The sequence below is a fragment of the Meleagris gallopavo genome, unplaced genomic scaffold, assembly GCF_000146605.3.
Source record: "Meleagris gallopavo isolate NT-WF06-2002-E0010 breed Aviagen turkey brand Nicholas breeding stock unplaced genomic scaffold, Turkey_5.1 ChrUn_random_7181001948582, whole genome shotgun sequence".
Taxonomy (NCBI): Eukaryota; Metazoa; Chordata; class Aves; order Galliformes; family Phasianidae; genus Meleagris; species Meleagris gallopavo.
The window spans coordinates 61,403-80,713 of NW_011210279.1; the positions used below are offsets into that span (position 1 = coordinate 61,403).

The following is a 19,311-nucleotide window of genomic DNA, read 5'->3' on the forward strand; positions in this document are numbered from 1 at the left end:
CTCTTCTCTTCTCTTCTCTCCTCTCCTCTCCTCTCCTCTCCTCTCCTCTCCTCTTTAAAAATTAACAGAAAATAACATACTGAAAACCAATCCTGAATTTTGCATGGGACATGTTTAAACTGAGTTATAAAATATTGCATATTCAGTCTCTCAGAGATAAAGCTGTTGATGCATATACTGGGTTATTCAAGAATAACTTATTTCGAGTAATTGTGTCATCTGAAAGGATAATATAACTACTTCATTATATAGCATAGGCACAATCACTGTTATCCAGTTTGTTTAGAAATTCAACTGTTATTCTCTGTCCTCTTAGTCAATGCTTTGTGGAGGATTTGTAAGACTTTCCATGCTGTATGTGTTGAGGTAGATCAGTGGTGCGGTTTATTTCCTGTATTGTAATGGAGCGACTACCGCATAAATGAAAATCACAGCATCAACTTAACTCCTTAACTGCACAGTTAACAGAAAAATTGCTCCATATTTTTCAGAGCTGTATGCTGCAATGTGCCAGCTAATAGCTAATACAGAACAAGGTTTAAAGGAAGTTAACATATCAGAGAGTGAAGCAGAATCTAATTCAGTATGATGAGCTAACACACTCATTTTAAACTGAAATATGGACATAATGGGAACACAGCTGGATAGTCTCTGGACCAGGGTCTTGAACTAGAGCCAGAAAGATTAAATTAACCTAATATTAATGATTCTCTTTCTGTAAAATTATTCAGTAGAATTACTTTATGTTCTCTCTGGAATAAGGGGTGTCTGCCTGGCTTCAGCGTTGTTGGCTACAAGGAGTTTTGGAAGGCAATAATCACTGTGTTTCAGACCCACACTTGCCAAATGAGGTCAAGATCATCTGATTCACAAGAATATACTCAAATACATTGTGAGGAACATATTACAGATGAGCTAAGCAAGGACAAAGTATCAGATGTACAAAAGCTTAAAAGAAAGAAGGAAAGGAGCCCCCTGCACTTAGCTGTATTGCTGATTAAAAAAAAAAAACAAAAACAAACAAAAAATCATGACAACAACAAAGAAAGAAAAAAAAGTTACGAATTACATAAACATTTACATTCTCACAGGAAGCTTATTGAGTTTTCCTCTAGTGTCGCTTATGTGGTAACAACCATAACAAATTGTAACATCAACATGCAACATGTGGTAACATCAATAACAGATGTGTTAACACCAATAATGAAGGCTTCAGTTTTACCTGAAGTTCAGGTAAGTGAAAACTGTAACTTTATCTCTCCATACCTAATGAATAGAGAATGTACCAGTATTCTCTAATTCTTCAGGTTTTATAAAGACAATGAATAATCCTGAGAGCCACTGGGGGTAATATGATAAATATGAGATTCTGTGAAATAATGAAGTAAGCGTTCTTGAGCATTTTTTAAAATAGAGATTTTTTCTTTCTCCAAGTATTTTGAAGCTGTCGAGAGGGAACTGGACAGGCTGGAGAAGTGGGTCCATCAAAACCTAATGAGGTTTGACAAGGCCAAGTGCAGGGTGCTGCCCTTGGGCTGGGGACATCCCAGGTATTTATACAAACTGGGGGAAGATCTCTTTGAGAGCAGCCCTGTGGAGAAGGACTTGGGGGTCCTGATGGATGAGAAACTGGACATGAGCCAGTAGTGTGTGCTTGCAGCCCAGAAGGGCAACTGTGTTCTGGGCTGCATTGAAAAAGGGGTGGCCAGCAGGAAGGGGTGATTGTCTCCTTCTACTCGGCTCTTGTGAGGCCCCATCTACAGTGCTGTGTCCAGGCCTGGGGCCCCCAACACAGGAAGGACATGGAGCTCTTGGAGCCAGAGGAAGGCACTAAGTTGATCAGAGGGCTGGAGCACCTCTCCTATGAGGAAAGGTTGAGGGAACAGGGCTTGTTCAGCTTGGAGAAGAGAAGGCTCCAGGGAGATTTCATTGTGGCCTTCCAGTACTTGAAGGGAGCGTACAAACAGGAGGGGGAAAAGGCTGTTTACGAGGGTAGATAGTGATAGGAGAAGGGGGAATGGTTTTAGACTGACGCAGGGGAGATTTAGGTTAGATATTTGGTCAGGCACTGGAATGGCTGCCCAGGGAGGTGGTGGAGTCGCCGTCCCTGGCAGTGTTCAAGAGGTGTCTGGATGAGGAGCTACAAGATATGGTTTAGTGCTTGTGGTAGCAATGATAATGGAGAATGATTGGACTAGATGATCTTGTAGGTTGTTTCCAACCTTGTGATATTATGATTCTATGATTCTGTGATACCGGGAGGAAGTTTTTCACACAGAGGGTGGTAACATACTGGAACAGGTTGCCCAAGGAGGTTGTGGATGCAGGCATTAAAGGCCAGGTTGGATGTGGCTCTGGGCAGCCTGGTCTGCTGGTTGGTGACCCTGCACATAGCAGGGGGGCTGAAACTAGATGATTACTGTGGTCTTTTCCAACCCAGACCATTCTATGATTCTATGATATGATTGTTCTCAGCTATTGCAAATTTATATATTTGTCTTGGGGTTTGCAATCTGTATACTGTTTATTTTAGGGAGAAGGTCTTATAAAAGCTTCTTGAAAATATTCAGAAGTAAGACATAGATCAAAATACGACTATTATCAGCTTGCATTTTACAAAGTGAACCTTCTTAATTTACTACAGGTAATATAACTTTTTCCCACTTTTTTCACACTCAGAAAATAGTGAGATTTTTAATAGAGCATCACACGCATCACAGCACTGACAGGATAGATGCAGATTCAGTTTAAGTGTAGAGTGAGTAGGCTTGGTAGCTACATGAATGTGAAAACAAGTCATATGCACTGATCCTGCTGTATGGGCTCATGTTCTGATAGATCTTACCTATCTCATTCCTCACCATTCCTAATGATTAGTATTCTGGAGTAGACTTGTAGTTGTGTTTTTTTGTGGCCAAAACTATGCACATATTTAGGTATAAAAATTGAGAATAATTGTAATTTAAAGATGTGTTAGTAGTTAGAAAAATACTTTTAAAGATTTTGATTAAAAATTTCCTGATAATTTTGGTCAACATTATTGTTAAGAGGCTTCCTTTGGTGCTTTTGTAGATATTACATTTCTCTGTATATATTAACTCTGACCTTACTATATGTTAGTATGTTGAGTGTGAATGTGAAATGCAAGAATATGACATACATTAATAACCCACATGCTGCACCTTTGTTTCTCCATTAATAACGATTAGGTACTTGAGTCCAAGCATACCCAGTTTTCTGTTTGCCCAGTGCTGGAGACTTCAGAAAATCTTTGTGCAGTCTCCACAGTACCACAAGCTTGCCACTTTCAGAATAAAGCACCTTGAACTTTCCACAGTTGAAAACCAGATTTCTCTACTGGGTCAGGGATTTTTAAAAAGCAGTATTTTCCTTTTTATGTAATTCTGTTGCTCCCAGTGTAATAAATAAAAGGAATTGAAATATCCTGGTTTTATCTTTACATTTTCATTTGAGTGGAAAATAAACATCCAGGCACTATTTGGTGCCAATAGCTCTTTGGAGAAAAAGAGATATAGGGCTGGGGACACAATAACTCATTACTATTGTAGGACTCTTCCTTAGCTATTTAGACAAGTTGCTGTCTGACTCCCTGATTAATTCACACAGCTTCTCACAAAGTCTTACTTGATAAAGTGACAGAGTTCTGGCTTGGCAGGTTCACACTCTCTAGCAGAATAATGATGTGCCTTCTGCAGTGTGCACTCTGCTGGAAAACCTTCTGGGTTTGGACAAGCTGCTGGAAAACTGACTTGGCTGCAAGATAAAGTCATGCTGGCTTAACCTTTTGGTGGTTTCACTCTGACAGCTAAACTACACCACAATTGTTCTCTCACTCCTCCTCAAAGGAAGACGGGAATAAAATACGATGAAAAAGATCTCAAGAGTTGAGATAAGAACAAGGGGATTGCTCACTAATTGCTGTCATAGGCAAAACAGACTCAATGTAGGGAAAGTAATGAAATGTATTGTCTATTAGAAACAATCTGAAGCAGGGAGAACTAAAACCAGACTCAAAACACTTTCCCCCTAATCTGCACTCTAAGTCATCCCCCCCACAAGGGAACAGGAATTGGTTCTGTGATCAGTCCATGACACTTCATCTCTGCTGCTTCTTCACGGTCATTCTCTGCCCACACTCCAAGTGAGACCCTCCCACAGGATACTGTCCTTCCTAAATTGATTCTATGTGGGCTTACCATGGGCTGCAGCTCTCCAAGCACTGCTCCAGCATGGCTCCATACCATAGAGCCCAACCTGCAGGAGTTCACTGTTTCAACATGGGGCCCCATGCGCTGCAGCTCCCCCAGTCCTTCTGCTGCACCACAGGCTGTTCTCCGCAGGTGGCAGCTCCACCAGAGGGCCTGCTTCTGCAGGAGCTCCGTGAGTTGCAGCCTTCTCCAAACCACATTTATCTGTTGCACCATGGGCTCCTCCATAGTTACACATGGAGGCCTGCTTCATGTGGTCTGCAGGGGGACAGCCTGCTTCACTATGGGCCCCTCCTGGGCTGCAGGGAGAATCTGCTCTCTGCCTGGAGCACTTCCTGCCTTCCTTTGGCACAGAACTTGGTTTTTGAAGGGATGCTTCTCTCACATTTCTCACTCCTTTCTCCCAGCTGCTGTTACACAGCATTTTTTTCTTTTCTTAAATCTGCTCTCCTAGAGGCACAACCAGTATCACTCATGGCTCAATTCTGACCATTAGCAGGTCCCTTTTGAAGTTGCTGGAGCTGGCTCTGATCTGACATGGGATAGTTTCTGGGCTCTGCTCACAGAGGCAACCCCCACAGATCTCCCACTAGCAAAACCTTGCTATGAAAACCCAGAACATCTGTGATATCTCCCAGTGAGATTCCCATAGTTGCGCAGATAGCATATTAACAACCTTTTCTGCTTGTTTATGCTTCACTAGGCAGCAAAAATACTCGCTTAAAAGCAAACACAAAGGCTGTCAAACTGAAACAGAAAATAAATGACTGAGGTCTGATAGACCATCTCAAGTTCTGTATCTGTGGCCAATTATGTATGTGTACATTGTCATATCATACCACACAAATGCTACCCCCATGGAGCAGCCATTTGTCTCTCTCAGTTTTGTCACCACTGGGGTATTCTAGTCACTGTTGCACTTTATGTACAACTGCTAGCCCATGTTACCCTATCTCTTTCCCCCTACCTTGTTCTAGACTGTGTTTTCATCTTTTTCTAGTTATCAGTTGTCTCAGAAGATAGGTTGGAATTTTCTGTTTTATATCAGCAGCCTTCTCCCTCATGGTAATTTTTTTCTTATTCATGACAATATGTGAAAAGGGGATATATCTAAAAGAGCTAATGGGGAACTTTGAATTGAGTCTCAGAACACCCAAGATCTGTCCTTGGATTAAAAAAGAAACACAACATTCTGTCTCATGAATATAATGACTCTTAAATTTTCATAGCATCTTAAGTGAGAACATAGAAGGATTCTGTTTCCTGTAAATACCACAGGGTCATTTTTACAAGGGTTGGACAAGATGACCTGCAGAGGTCTCTTTCAGCCTCAACTGTTTTGTAACTTTTGTCCATCTGAATCAGTGCCGTGGTTTTGTGATTTTTGTTGTGATTATTCCATATCAGAACATCATGTAAAGTAGGAGTTAAAGAGTTAATGTTCTGGTTCCATGGACTGCCTTCTTTGTGTGTTTGCTCTCGGAGAGGAGGGGAAGAGCGGCATTTTCCCAGAGGACTTTGTGCCCAGAGGAAGAAAGGTTAGAACTCCTGGCAGGTCACGAGTCTCTCTCTCTTTGTTCACGGCAGAGAAGTGCATGGTCCTCCTGAAGTCAAGAGAGTAAGGCCTCAGTTTTGGACACATTCACTCATTTTGTTTGATTTGTTGGCTTCAATTCCAATTGTATCATGTTGTTTTGTGTTATCTTGTATTCTGAGATCATATTTAGTAAATTAACATTCCTCCTCAGATCGTTGCCACTGCCCTTCTTTTTTAGACTTATCTAATGTCTCCCTACCCTTCCTCCTTTTCCCTTCTCCCGGGGTGTGGTTCTGTGAGTCCCCTGCCTCATTAGTCATGGGGCTGGGCCAGACTGGCCTGTAAACCATTAACACTTCTTTTTCTCTCTTTCCTTCTTTTCTGGGTGGGCCTGCTGTCCCATCATGGACACAGATCTAGAGATAACTCTGTGACAGTAAAAACAAATCTAAGTATCTTGTATCTTACTACTATAATAACTCTGACAAAATTGTCTCTACTGTTTTATGCATGAGGGCATGAGCAGTTTTGTATGAGGGCTTGAAACTATTAACTCATTCTGAAGGAATCTTCTCACATTAATATTTGTATTTGCTTTTACTCTTTTACAGAAGAGGCAACATGAGGGAATAGTTTGTAGTTTGGAATTACTATTCTAGAAGGAAAATATTTAGCAGTATCTTTCAGAAAATCTTTTCAATAGCTGTGAACAGCAGTTAGGAACTTGAGAGTCCTTTTCTTACACTTAGTTGAATTATTTCTGTCCTTGATGTCAGCAGGGATCAGATCTCCAGTTTTCTGAATATTTCTACTTAGAAGAAAAAAATATTGCCTTAAATAACAGTTATATTGAATTAAGGAAAGTAAGTTAGGATCAAATATTGAAAAAGCAGCTGCAGATTTGATCTTGCTAAGCCATGTTCTCGCTGCTGATAACAGATGCTTTTCTACAGACTTAGACAGTTAGTGCAGACAGTAGATCTCCTGTGTTGTCAAAGAACATCATTAGCTCCCCTATCTCTGGAATGTGAGACAGTAGACTAAAATGGCAAGCCACAAATTAACAAAGAAGCAGTGGATTGGTGAACAGAGTTGTGGTCGGTGAGATGACCAACCAGAGCCAGCCAAGTGTCCTCCATCCTAACCAAAGTCCAAGAAAATAAGAAAATGATCTTCATCAGAAAGACCACCAAGAGATACGTATGTGTAAAAGAGCTGAAACTTGGGGTGAGGTGGGGACTCATTGTGATAACCCAGCCTTTTCTTGGATGTCTAACACAATGTAAGCAGTTTGCTCTTTAAATATCTGCCTTTCTTGCCCTTTGGTATGCAGACTAGGTGGAAATATCCCCCCTTCATCTGGCATGTGTGCTGTTCTGATTAAACATACCTACTCTATACTTCTCTGTGGTTAGAGTTTGACTTCTGCACGTCAACATAAAGCATAAGAAATAAACATAGCAACACAATAGAACACAAAGTAGCATCAAAATATTTGTAGTTATAGAGTACAGCTATGTTCTTTATGGACTCCTCTATTCAATGGCTCATTCTGGAAAAAACTTTTGGAAGTGTTCCTTTCAAAAATTCTTTGGCCAAAATTGAATTAAAAATTTAATTTCATTTTCTGTTTGAGGTGTTGGGATTTTTTTAACTCAATTTCTAATTAAAAATATTTTCGTTTTCTAATTGAAGGAGTTCTGAAACTAAAGGTTGATATGTTCAATTTGTAACATATTATCAGCAAGTGATTGCAATTTTCATATGGCAGTCTATCCTTGCCTATTACTGTTTTAAGCATAATTTTGATAAGATATTATACAGACAGTGTGATATTTGGGTATTTAATACTTTTCTAAACTGTGTTTTCTCTTCCATGTACTTACTGTGGGAAGCATATTGGACAATATTTAATAATATGAACTAGTAAAAAAATTTATCTTCTGTTCATTCATACATTTACTTTATCATGTCACTTCCTACATTTTAACAGTCTCTCTGATGACAAATAATCATAGAATCATAGAATGGCCTAAATTGAAAAGGACCTCAATGATCATCTAGTTTCAACCCCCCTGCTATGTGCAGGGTCACTAACCACTAGACCAGGCAGCCCAGAGCCACATCCAACCTGACCTTGAATGCCTCCAGGGATGGGGCATCCACAACTTCTCTGGACAACCTGGGGGCCCCAGGCCTAGAAGCAGTACTCCAGATGAGGCTTCACAAGAGCAGAGTAGAGGGGGACAATCACCTCCCTCTCCCTGCTGGCCACTCCTCTTTTAATGCAGCCCCGAACAGAGTTGGCCTTTCCGGGTTGCAAGCGCACACTGCTGGCTCATGTCCAGCTTCTCTTCCATCAGGACCCACAAGTTGTTTTCCGCATTGCTAATCTCAAGGAGATCTTCCCCCAGTTTGTATAAATACCTAGGATATCCCCAGCCCAACTACAGCACCTTACACTTGGCCTTGTTGAACCTCATTAGGATTTCATGGACTCACTTCTGCAGCCTATCCAGGTCCCTCTGGATGGCTTCCCTTCCCTCCAGTGTATTGCCCACACCACTCAGTTTAGTGTCAAACTTGCACTCAATTCTGTCATCTACATCATTGATAAAGATGTTGAAGAGTGCTGGTCCCAAGACTGACCCCTGAGGGACACCACTTGTGACTGGCCACCATCCAGGCATTGATCAAACCCTTTGGCTGCAACTAGCCAATGAATTCTTAATCCATTGAACAGTCCATCCTTCAAATCCACACCTCTCTAATTTAGATGTGGTGAGGAACCATGTCAAAGATTTTACAGAAGTATAGGTAGATGACCTTGTCCACCAGTGCCGTCACTCCATCATAGAAGGCCATCAGATTGGTCAGGCAAGATCTGCCCTTGGTGAAGTCATGCTGGCAGTCTCGGATCATCTCTTTGTCTTGTATGTATGTAAATAAGGAAACATCTGTAGTGTCAGAATATAAAAGGAAGCCAATATAGGACAATAGAGGCTTTTGTGAAGATTTTTTTTCTTATGATTTATACCTTAATTATAAGAAATGTAGATTAGAGAAAGCGGGGATTAGGATTGCTTACTCTGCAGGCTTCTACTATCTGGAGCCTGCAGTGAGTCAGTTTTAAAATACAGTGGGAAGAAAAATAAAAATACATCCAGCTATAAAAGATTATTTATATGTTCTCTTTATAGTTATCAACATTGTCCTTTGCTCTGATTCTGAAGAGATTTTTGTTTGGATTTAGTTTTATGCTTTGTTTTGCTGCTTTGAGTTACTGTCCCAATTTCAGCAGTTCTGGTACATCTCAATAACCTCAGGTCTTTCTGAGGCAGAAACTAGGTTTGTCAAGCTGGATATTTGTTTCCAAAGGCCCTGATCGAGATTGTAGAATATCTTGGGTATTGCAGCAAACACTGCAGAACATATATACTTCACTTATACTACATATGAAAATTAATTTTCTAGAGTTGATTTTGGAGGTGCTAGTGGATGTATCCAGAGGTAATCTTATATGTTTCATATGACCAAGGAGGACCTGTGTTGGTAAATATATCTTCGAGTATATAGAAAAATAGAATCATAGAACATCCTGAGTTATATCTACCATATATTTTTTTTAAGACAAGGATATGTTAGTGAAATGCATATTAAAGTTCATGCAGAAGATGGAAATATTTGCAAGGGAATGGAGTCTTTGGGAGTATATCTCACTGCAGATTTACCTCTACTCCCTCTACTCTGACTTCCTTTGCAAATGGCCATAGTTTACTAGTTTCAAAACCATGTCATTCTGTAAAGGGCCTGAAAAGAGTGAAGAATCTGAAAAAAACAAACAATGGAGCACATAAAAATAAGGATCAAGACTTTGAACTCACCTGAACATCTGTGGAAAGAAAGCAGGAAGAGTGAATTTCATCTTTCAAATTACGTTAGCATTCAATTTCTGCTTTCAGTACTTTCAGGTGAGAGTGTCAGTCTTTTGCATATGACTTTGTTTCATTTTCAGGATATATCCAGAAGCTGCATTCAGCTGCATGTAGACTATACTGTTGTATTAATCCTTAGCTTCCACAAATGCTTATGAGATATGACACTGGGCATTATTTGTTTAGAATCAAAGTCACAGTTTGAGAATCATCGGCTAGGAAGTTAGCTCTGGTCATACCATTTACTCCAGAAACTCAGTTAAATGGTACATGGGTAATCCAGTATAAATAAATTCCAATTGCGGCCCAAGTTTGAAAAATCTTCATTCAACACATTTTTAAGCTCAAATGCTAGTAAATGTCACAAAATGTTAGACTGAAATGTCACCTGTTTCTTCATTACTGTCACGATTTTGTATTAGGTTGTATTGACTTTCTTATCTCAGTATTAATGCAGATGCCATTGTCTTTTATCTCTGAGGCAAGAGAAAAAAGGAGACAGAAGCAAAACGGGCAAAATCCTGTTCACTACATAGAACATAGTAGAAAAACAATTTTAAAAGGAATTTTAAAAGGAAAAGTCTGGCCTTTATTTCATGGACATGTATTTTTTTCCTAAAGAATGCAGAACGGTGAGTGATGGTAGGAGGGAGACCTACTGTGTTTACATACAATTTTATGTATTTATTGTCCTGTTTATTGTAAATTTTTCTTGCTTCTGTTTTGCAACATAGAACTCATTTAATTTTTCTGCATTTTGTCTGATGAAACAGAATTGGATTTACTTAGTATTTTTCAGATAACTTACTGCTTCAGCACAAAGATATTTTAGGAAGGAAACTTGGATATAGTAAGGCATTAAGCACTGCAGATAATTTGGAGAGGAAAATGAAATCACAAGATGATCTAGTTGTGCTATTCTTAAACACAATTTCTTGTAGTAATGTTAATTAAGACTAAGGTGCATGTATTTGTTTCTTTTAAGATTAAATAGCTGTTTCTATGAATTAAAATTAATGAAGTGCACAGTGAAATGCATATATACGCCCATTTTGTGTGCATCATACAACAGAATGTGAATGTGTATTCATTTATCGATCCCATCTTTTTACCAAGTTAAAGCAGTGTGCATCAGATGCATTTCCTTGCAGTATCAGAAGCCAGAAATCATGTGAGAAGTAGATTATGTTTTTGCAGTGGAAATTTCCAGTATTTCTCTATATAGCACTGGATAAGTTGTTTTTCACAAAGAAAGCTACTGAACAGAGCTAAGTTGAGACTGGAGCACTCTGACCTGGATAGAATTGGCACAGGCACTATGTAAAGTAATTATATAGGGTAGAGGAGAGTCTGGTACAGAACACAACTGTTTGCAGACTGTTGAAAATATTGTCCTCCTGTTGCCTTAAAAAGTACAGAACATATCTAAAAACAATGAGATGGTAACAGACATTGTATGGAAATGTAGCAACAGTGTTGGAAGATTGTGAGCCTAAGACACTTAATCAATGAGTGCCAGGAGAGGCTTTACCTGCATCAGACCCAGAATATATAATGGAATGGAATTCATTGATCAGGTGTGCAATTTCTCCCTTGTCATTAAGGGATGTGTGGCCATTATTGCAATAATGAGTAAACTGCTCTTCACAGAGATCTTTACCTGATTAAAATTTTTTCATCTTGAGCATGTTTCTCACAATCAGAAACAGAAAGATAAAATTTCTTCTACTTAAAAATATTTCAAACACCCAGATCTTTCAACGTCATGTCTCTGCATTTTTTCAAGTTTACTTTTGAAATATAAAGAGCAGGACAAATTACTTCGGCAGTGTATCTGAAGCAAGAACTGGAATTCATTACAATAAGTCAGAGATGACTCTTGTGATCGCTTCTCTCTATATCCGTCTGTTTATTCTTATACTAGTATCATAAGCCCTACTGTGGCACGAAGTAGGTGTTTTTGTCTGTGACGAGAGCTGTTGTTATGATACTGTACTATACATAGAAAAATATCTTGCTTATTAGAAGTAAAAAACTTGCTTTTCCTTCTTTACCCAGCACTACCCAGTTGCCAATAGACAACTCCCAAAATCCGTGAAAGCAAAGGCATATCTGGAATATCCTTCACTACTCAAGTGATTATTAAAAAACAGATAAAAACAGATAGCACTACTGCTCCTGAGGGAGAAATCAAAATGTAAACCCAGTTGAATGAATAGATATCAAAACTTAAGGTAATGACCTAGGAAGGTAGTCATTCTCCCTCAGCTACCTGTATGCAAACAGGTAAGTAAAGGAAGTTCCCAGTAGATTGTGCAGTTCAGAGGGTATTAGAACTCCTGCAAACACAGTAGAAAGAAATTGAATTAAAATGGTAATATTAAATATCAAGATATTAAAGTAAAGAAAGAACAGACTTGGTAAGCTCATCAAAATATTTATTCTGAAAGAAGCATATGGGCCCATATGGACATTATAACTCAAGGGACTTATTAATTTTCCTGCAATATTTTAGCCTAATCGGTTGCATAGTTTTCAGACAGTGCAAGTCTAGCATTATGCTCTATAGGAATCAAGTGCTAAGACTGCTTAAAAAAAGCGACAGGCAACATATTCAAGTGATCCAATTCACAACAAGTAATCACTCCAAGATAGTACCTCTGTTGCATGTAATGTCCCCAAAATATTGCAGTGCTGTAGTCTAATTATTATTGCAATTAAAATAAAGGAATGGAAAAGTCCTTCTGTGGGAATACAAGAAAAACTATTCAGAACAGCAGCTGTGGAGCAAGATAAACAGCATGAGAACCAAGGACACCTCTAGAAGAGAAAATGGCTCATGGCTCTGATCGGATAAGTGCCTCCATGCACAGTTAAGGAGTGTTTGTAGAATACTCTGCTGACATTTAAAGACGGATGGGAACGTTGTAAGGGCAGATGGGAAAGTTAAGAAAAAGGAAACTTGTGAAGGTATATAAGTGATGTGAGAACTTGTACTAAACGATTTGGATCGTTCACATCTGAGTCTGTGCATCAGATGCTGCAAATGGCACCTACTGTGTGGAGCAAATCAAGCCGAGGCTGAGCAAGCCTGGACCAGCAGCAGCGCCTGACTGAACTGCAGAGAGATTGTTTGGTGGCCGCAGTGTTCTGCAGACAGAAGGTGAGCAGTTGGGAACTATGGGGAGTTCACTAATGAAGGAGCAATAAGTGAATCTCAAAGTATTATGGATCTTTTTGAAGTTTTAGAATCAGCCTCTACCTACTTCAGCATTAGTTACTTTTCTTAAACGGATAAGCAAAAATGTCCCTGAATTTCTGAAAACTGGGTTCTCTCTTGATGCAGAGCTTTGGGACAAATATTGGCACAAAACTCTGGGAGGTTTCTATTACTAAAGACAGAACGACTGCTAAAGTTTTACCTGTTTGGCACCAAATAATAGAAGGGCTTAAGCAAATTCGACAAGGAAGAATTTCTTCCAAAATATCCCATTGACTTCCCTCCCACCCGCACCGCTGCCTCTCAGTGCAGAAAGCAGCCCCTGCCCAAATTCGATCCACGGCTCTGACCCCCCTCCCCCCAGCTGGGGAGAAGAAAAATCACAACCCCACTGCCATCCTCTGCTCTGCCCTCGATGCTTGCCATGATGCTCTCATCTCCGCCCCACCCACGTCGCCTGCTGCTGCATCTCTGCGAGCTGCATGTAACTTGGTTGAAGACAAAGAGGCACCGGAAACAGAGAATCTTTTTGATTTTGGTCCTGTAGATCCAGAGGATGAACTGAACGTTTTCTCTCCTGATGATAATTTGAAGAAAGCAGGAAAGAAAAATTTTTCTACAGCATTTTACAGTGCTTTAGAGCAGTGCAGAAAAGAAGAAATATTGCGGGGTGATGGTGATACGTTGCAAGCCTTTCCTGTGTTGTATTACACAAATCCACCCCCGCCCCCCTGGGAATCCCTGTCTTATGAGGCAGTGACGGAGCTAAGGAAGCCAGTGAGAGATTATGGAATTCAGTCTGCCTTTACATATAATCTTTTGGTTGCAATTGGTGAGTTATGTTATGACCCGTCATGATTGGAAAACTTTGTTATGAACGACTCTCTCTCCCATGCAATACACCTTGTTTATGACAGAATACGGAGAACAGGCTATCATCCAGGCTATGAATAATTTGAATTATTTAAATCGTATTGGCATGGAGGAACTCATCGGGGAGTGGGTCCGGCAACACCTCAGGCCCAGGCACAGATGGACAGGCAACGCCTTGAACAAGTCAAGACTTTGGTGTTGCATGCTATCCATTGGATACCTGATTCTAATTCGTCTAATGCCTCATTTACATCAGTTAAGCAGGAGGCTGCCAATACATCAGTTAAGCAGGAGGCTGCCAAGCCCTACATTAAATTTCTTGACGGTTTACAAAATACGCTAGAGAAACAAGTAGAAAATCAAGACACCCGGGATGGGTATTGCTTAATTGCTTAAGCAATTAGCAATAGAAAATGCAAATGCGGACTGTTGAAAGGTTTTACGGTCCTTAAAGAATGCAGATCCGTCAATTACTGACATGAGTAAAACCTGTCAAGATGTAGGCACAGAAAGTCACAAAATGGCCTTGTTAGTGGACATGCTGGCAGCCCGACTCGATGCAGGGACAGCTAAAAAAATGAAGTGTTACTATTGTGGGGAACCCGGTCATGTACAAAGGGACTTTAAAAAGCCTAAGCAAGCAAATAAAAATTCTTGTGCTTGATCCTGTCCCCGGTACAGGAGGGGTCTACACGGGAAGAGAGACAGCCAATCTAAACTCCCTGTTGCTGCACGGCCCTGCAATCTGCCGGGAAACAGGAAGAAGAGTGTTACACTGCGTGCCATGACAGCAAATACGGTCCCGAATCCATTGATCACTGCCTGGCCAGCTCACTCAGATCACCCACCGTCGGCAGCTCAGGAGTGGATTTGGCCAGCGCCCAGTCAGTGCTGCTGACTGACAGCACCATGACTCTCATTCTAACAGGTGTCATGGACCCCTTGGAGACAGGCGTAGCACCCTCTTGTTAGGACATTTTTCTGTTACACAGATGGGACTTGTTTTATCAGGAATTATAGATGCTGACCACACTGGGAAGATTAAGATAATGGCATGGATGCCCTCAACACCCTGCTTTATTCTCAAAGGTAAAAAAATAGCACAATTAGTCCCTTTTCATTCTATGGCTGAGCCTGGCATCGAGGACCGAACTGGTGGATTTGGGAGCATGGACAAAACTGCCCATGCTATGGACTACACAAGTGTCAAAAGACCAACCATTATTACCATGCTCAGTAAATGGCTGACAGTTATTAGGCCTAGTGAATATCAGAGCTGATGTTACCATCACTAAGTCAAATGAATTGTCCTCTGAATGGCCACTAAAATACTCTAATTCTGCTACTGTAGGAGTTGGGGGCTTGCAGCAGCCCAAACAAAATGCCCAAATTTTATCTTTTGAAGGGCCTGATGGTTGCAGTGCTCATGCTGCTCCTTACATCTTGCCAGTTCCCTGTACTTTGTGGAGTCGTGATCTTTTAAGTCAGTGGGGCATGATTTTACAGACAAATCTTCAATAAGGGCCATTGATCAGAAGCAACCTATACCCCTAGCTTAGAAAACAGAACAACCTATTTGGGTAGATCAGTGGCCCTTAACAAAGGAAAAGTTGCTGCATTTATATGAGCCAGTTCGAAAACAGCTAGCTGTTTGTCACAAAGTGACTACTACCAGCCTTTGGAATATTCCAGTCTTTGTTACCCTCAAGAAGAGTGGAAAGTGGAAGCTTTAACAGGACCTGTGCTCTGTCAACGTGGTAATTGAGCCCATGGGGTGTTGCAGTCTGATCTTCCTACATCTTCAATGTTACCTTCGAATTGGCCTATAGCAGTCATTGATTTTAAAGACTGGTTTTTTACCGTTCGACTTCATCCAAAAAAGATGAACCACAATTTGCTTTCTCAGTGCCCTCCATCAACAACAAAGCCTTGCTCAGTGATATCATTAGACTGTGTTACCACAACGAATGCTTCATAGTCCAACAGTATGTCAATTGATTGTTGCAAATGCATTACAATCAGTATGAAGAACTAGATCTCACATCCTTGTTTATCATTATATGAAATATATATCAAAAGCAGCAGAACTAGAAGAGGGTCAAAAGGACACTTTACTGCTCATCCAACAGGCAGTCCAATTTGTCGATTTACAAATAGCAGAAGAAAAGGTGCAACTCATTTCTCCATGGAAATATTACATCTCACATCATTCAGCCACAAATCCTCAAAATAGTACCTCACATACAGACATTAAATGATCTGCAAAAATTATTAGGAACCGTCAACTGGTTGTGACTGCTTTTGGGTATTACTACTCAAGAGTTACACCCTCTATTCCAGCTACTCAGAGGAGACCCAGATCTAACTTCTAAAAGAGAATTAACACCAGAAACACTAGAATGCTTAGACTCTGTAATAACATCATTGCAACATTGATATAACCATCATGTTTGTTTATCACTTCAAGTATATCTTATAATAATATCAAACTGCTATCAGCCATATAGCTTGTTACGTCAGTGGGATACCTCAAGAAAAGATCCTCTCATTATCCTTGAATAGATACACTTACTGCATATATTTTCAAAAACCATTACATCACAAGTGGAGATATTTGCAAAGCTAATGTTGTGAGGTTGACATCGCCTACAAATTATATGAGCTCTTGATCCTTATTGCACCTACATGCCTGTGACTAAAAAAGATTTAGATTGGGTACTTGCAGATACTTGCACAGTCACTCGCTCTACAAACTGCTATGGCAGACTATACCGGACAAATCTCCACTCATCCCCCCAAACTTAAGTTGCTGCATAATTTGAGAGATCTGTCCCTTATTACTAATTTTTTATTTTCACATGTTCCAATACTTAATGATGTTACTGTATTTACAGATGGCAAGACACACCGGGCAGTGGTGTCTCTGATGTGCAACTGCTACATGATGGCGGTCAAACGTACATGTTGGTGGATCATCTCAAATTGTAGAACTTACTGAGGTAGCTTGAGCTTTTCAAATTTTTTCAGAAAAAAGCTTAATATAATAACTGACTCTTCGTATGTTACAGGTATCATTCAACAGATCAAAGGATCTTTTCTTAAGGAAGATAACAATCCTGCCTTGTTTGCATAGTTCAAGAGAATTTTGCATTATGTCTCTCACTGTACTCTTTCTTATTTTATTATGCGTATTTGATCATACACTATGTTGCCTGGTCCTTTAACTGAGGGAGAACGTAAGGCTGATCAAGCCACAGTTGCCTTTGCTACAGGAATAGTTCTTTTAGTGTATTAGTAATGCTCAGTTATGATGCTATTAGCCTATCAGTTAGCCTTTTCTTAATTTGCAAAGACAAAACCTGGAAAGGAATCTCGGGCAAAGGGATGACCCTGTGTTATAGAATGAGTAACTCTCTTTCATTCCACTAATCAGGATTTTTAAAATATGGCCTTGCCTCACTTGAGACAAAGGCACATGCTAGATTACTTTGATTCAACATATGATTCTGTTGTAGGATTCTGCTGTATACTGCCCAGCAGACTTTTTAGTTCACTAATCCCTTCAATTGGCACCTATGTCACAGACCTAAAGGCCTCTCACTGAAGAATGATCTTGCAATGAAACAGTATTCTGACAGTTTTAAGGGAACTGATATTTGTGGCTATAGCTGCAAGTATCTTGTTTCATAGAGAAATCTAACCTTGGTACTTTATTCTGCTTTGCAAGCAGGTGTTCTACTTGGGCTCTATATCACACACTGGCCACATGGATGAGGTCTACAAATGAAAAAAACTCTTCAGACCCCAAGAAGAATAAAAGCAGGAGAGAATCTGTGATAGGTGAGAGAGAAGTGCACTTTGAAGCAGGGGACGCCCTGCTGGCACTGCCTATTGCATCCACCGCCAATATGTTCCTTCTCTTTCCTTTTCTGCAATTTGCCATTTCTCAAGGGTCAATAAGTAATAATGCACTAGCTTAGGGAGTTTCTGCTTCTCGCTTACAGAATTGTCTAAAATGGATGCCTACGTGTGTGTGTGTGCGTGAGTGTGTGTATGTTGACTAAGACTCATAATCCTCTGTGCTGCTCTGAATGCATAGTTCGCTTGCATCTCTGCTCATATGATATCCTGTCTCTCAGATCCAAATTTATATTGAAAAAGTACTGCTCAACTCTAGCCACATTCACCAAGTTAAATTGTTAGCCAGCTAAAAAAAGTAATGCCCCTAGTGATACTCCAGCACTAATTTTGATTTTATCTGACATGCAACTTCATAAAGTTGTGCAAGCATTAATTTTCTATTAGCCCAAAGGCATGGTTGTGAGCACTCTAAAAGCTTTTATTGTACAAATTTTAGTGATCATTCAAAATCAATATATCAGAGTATATGAAAGTTGAAGTCTTTTTCTAACCAGTTATAGATTAACATAGAATGGGACCCTCAGGGATTCTTTTCCAGGTTGCAGAAACAGGCTGCAGGCCAAACTTGTGTTTGTTCTTTTTAGTGGGTTTAACAGTATTTCTTGTTTGCCTTGTCTCTTTTCTTACCTTTAGAGTATTGTCAGTCGAGACCTTGATTGAGTTATAATGATTATGTTATTAATATATTCTTTTATGGTATGGTAATAATTTGTGAATAAACAAAAAGGGGGAAAAAAGGACTCACATCTGAGTCTGTGCATCTGATGCTGCATCCTTCCGCTGTTATCATTCCAGACAGCTGAAACAGTTTACTGCCTTTTTCATCAGTGACCTTGAAGCCAGAGAGCCTAATGCAATCAAAACTGTGTGGATGGGAACACATGATTATAAAGAGGCAAAACAGTAAATGAAGGCAATGAAGGTAGAAGATGCTGATAGGGACAGCTTTAGTTCACTCTTGGGAATAATTGAACAAGAATGTCATGACAAACATGATAGAGAAAATGGGTTGAATTTGAACTTGGGACTGAATGGCAAAAAGCCATTAAGATGATTAAGGGACTGGAACATGTCACAGGAGAGACTGAGGGAGTTCGTACTGTTCAGCCTAGAGAAGAGGATGCCTGGGGGATTTTTTCTATGTGTAAAATATTTAATGAAAGGAGAGAAGAAGATGGAGCCACTCTAATCAGTGGTGCCCAGTGAGAAGATAAGAGACAGCAGGTACAACCAGAAACACAGGAATCAAAGGCTGTGAGCTTGGATTACTGTGACATTACAGTATAATAGATACATATACACTGCTTCCACATGCAAGTTTGAGTAAAGAGTACAATTCATACTTACTGCCATCTGAGGAGCTGGTGTGTAGAAAGAAGGAGGGGATAAAAAAACCCTGTATTTAAAATAAAGTTACATGAATTGAATTGTTCAGAAGTTATGGAGATGAAAAAAAAACAAACACAAAACAACAACCATGTTTAAGATTTGCTTAATAAACTGGCCTTATTTTTTTCTTTCTTTCTTTCCTTCCTTCTTTCTTTCTTTCTTTCTTTCTTTCTTTCTTTCTTTCTTTCTTTCTTTCTTCTTCTTCTT

The 19,311-nt window shown here is 39.8% G+C and overlaps 1 long non-coding RNA gene across 1 annotated transcript; it reads left to right on the forward strand.

Moving 5' to 3' along the window:
• Window positions 1-5,729: 5,729 nt before the first annotated feature.
• LOC104916809 lies at window positions 5,730-18,418 on the forward strand. The gene is made up of 3 exons (XR_796681.3): window positions 5,730-5,847; window positions 16,689-16,793; window positions 17,525-18,418. It is a non-coding gene; the product is annotated as an uncharacterized LOC104916809 (long non-coding RNA).
• The last annotated feature ends 893 nt before the right edge of the window (window positions 18,419-19,311 follow it).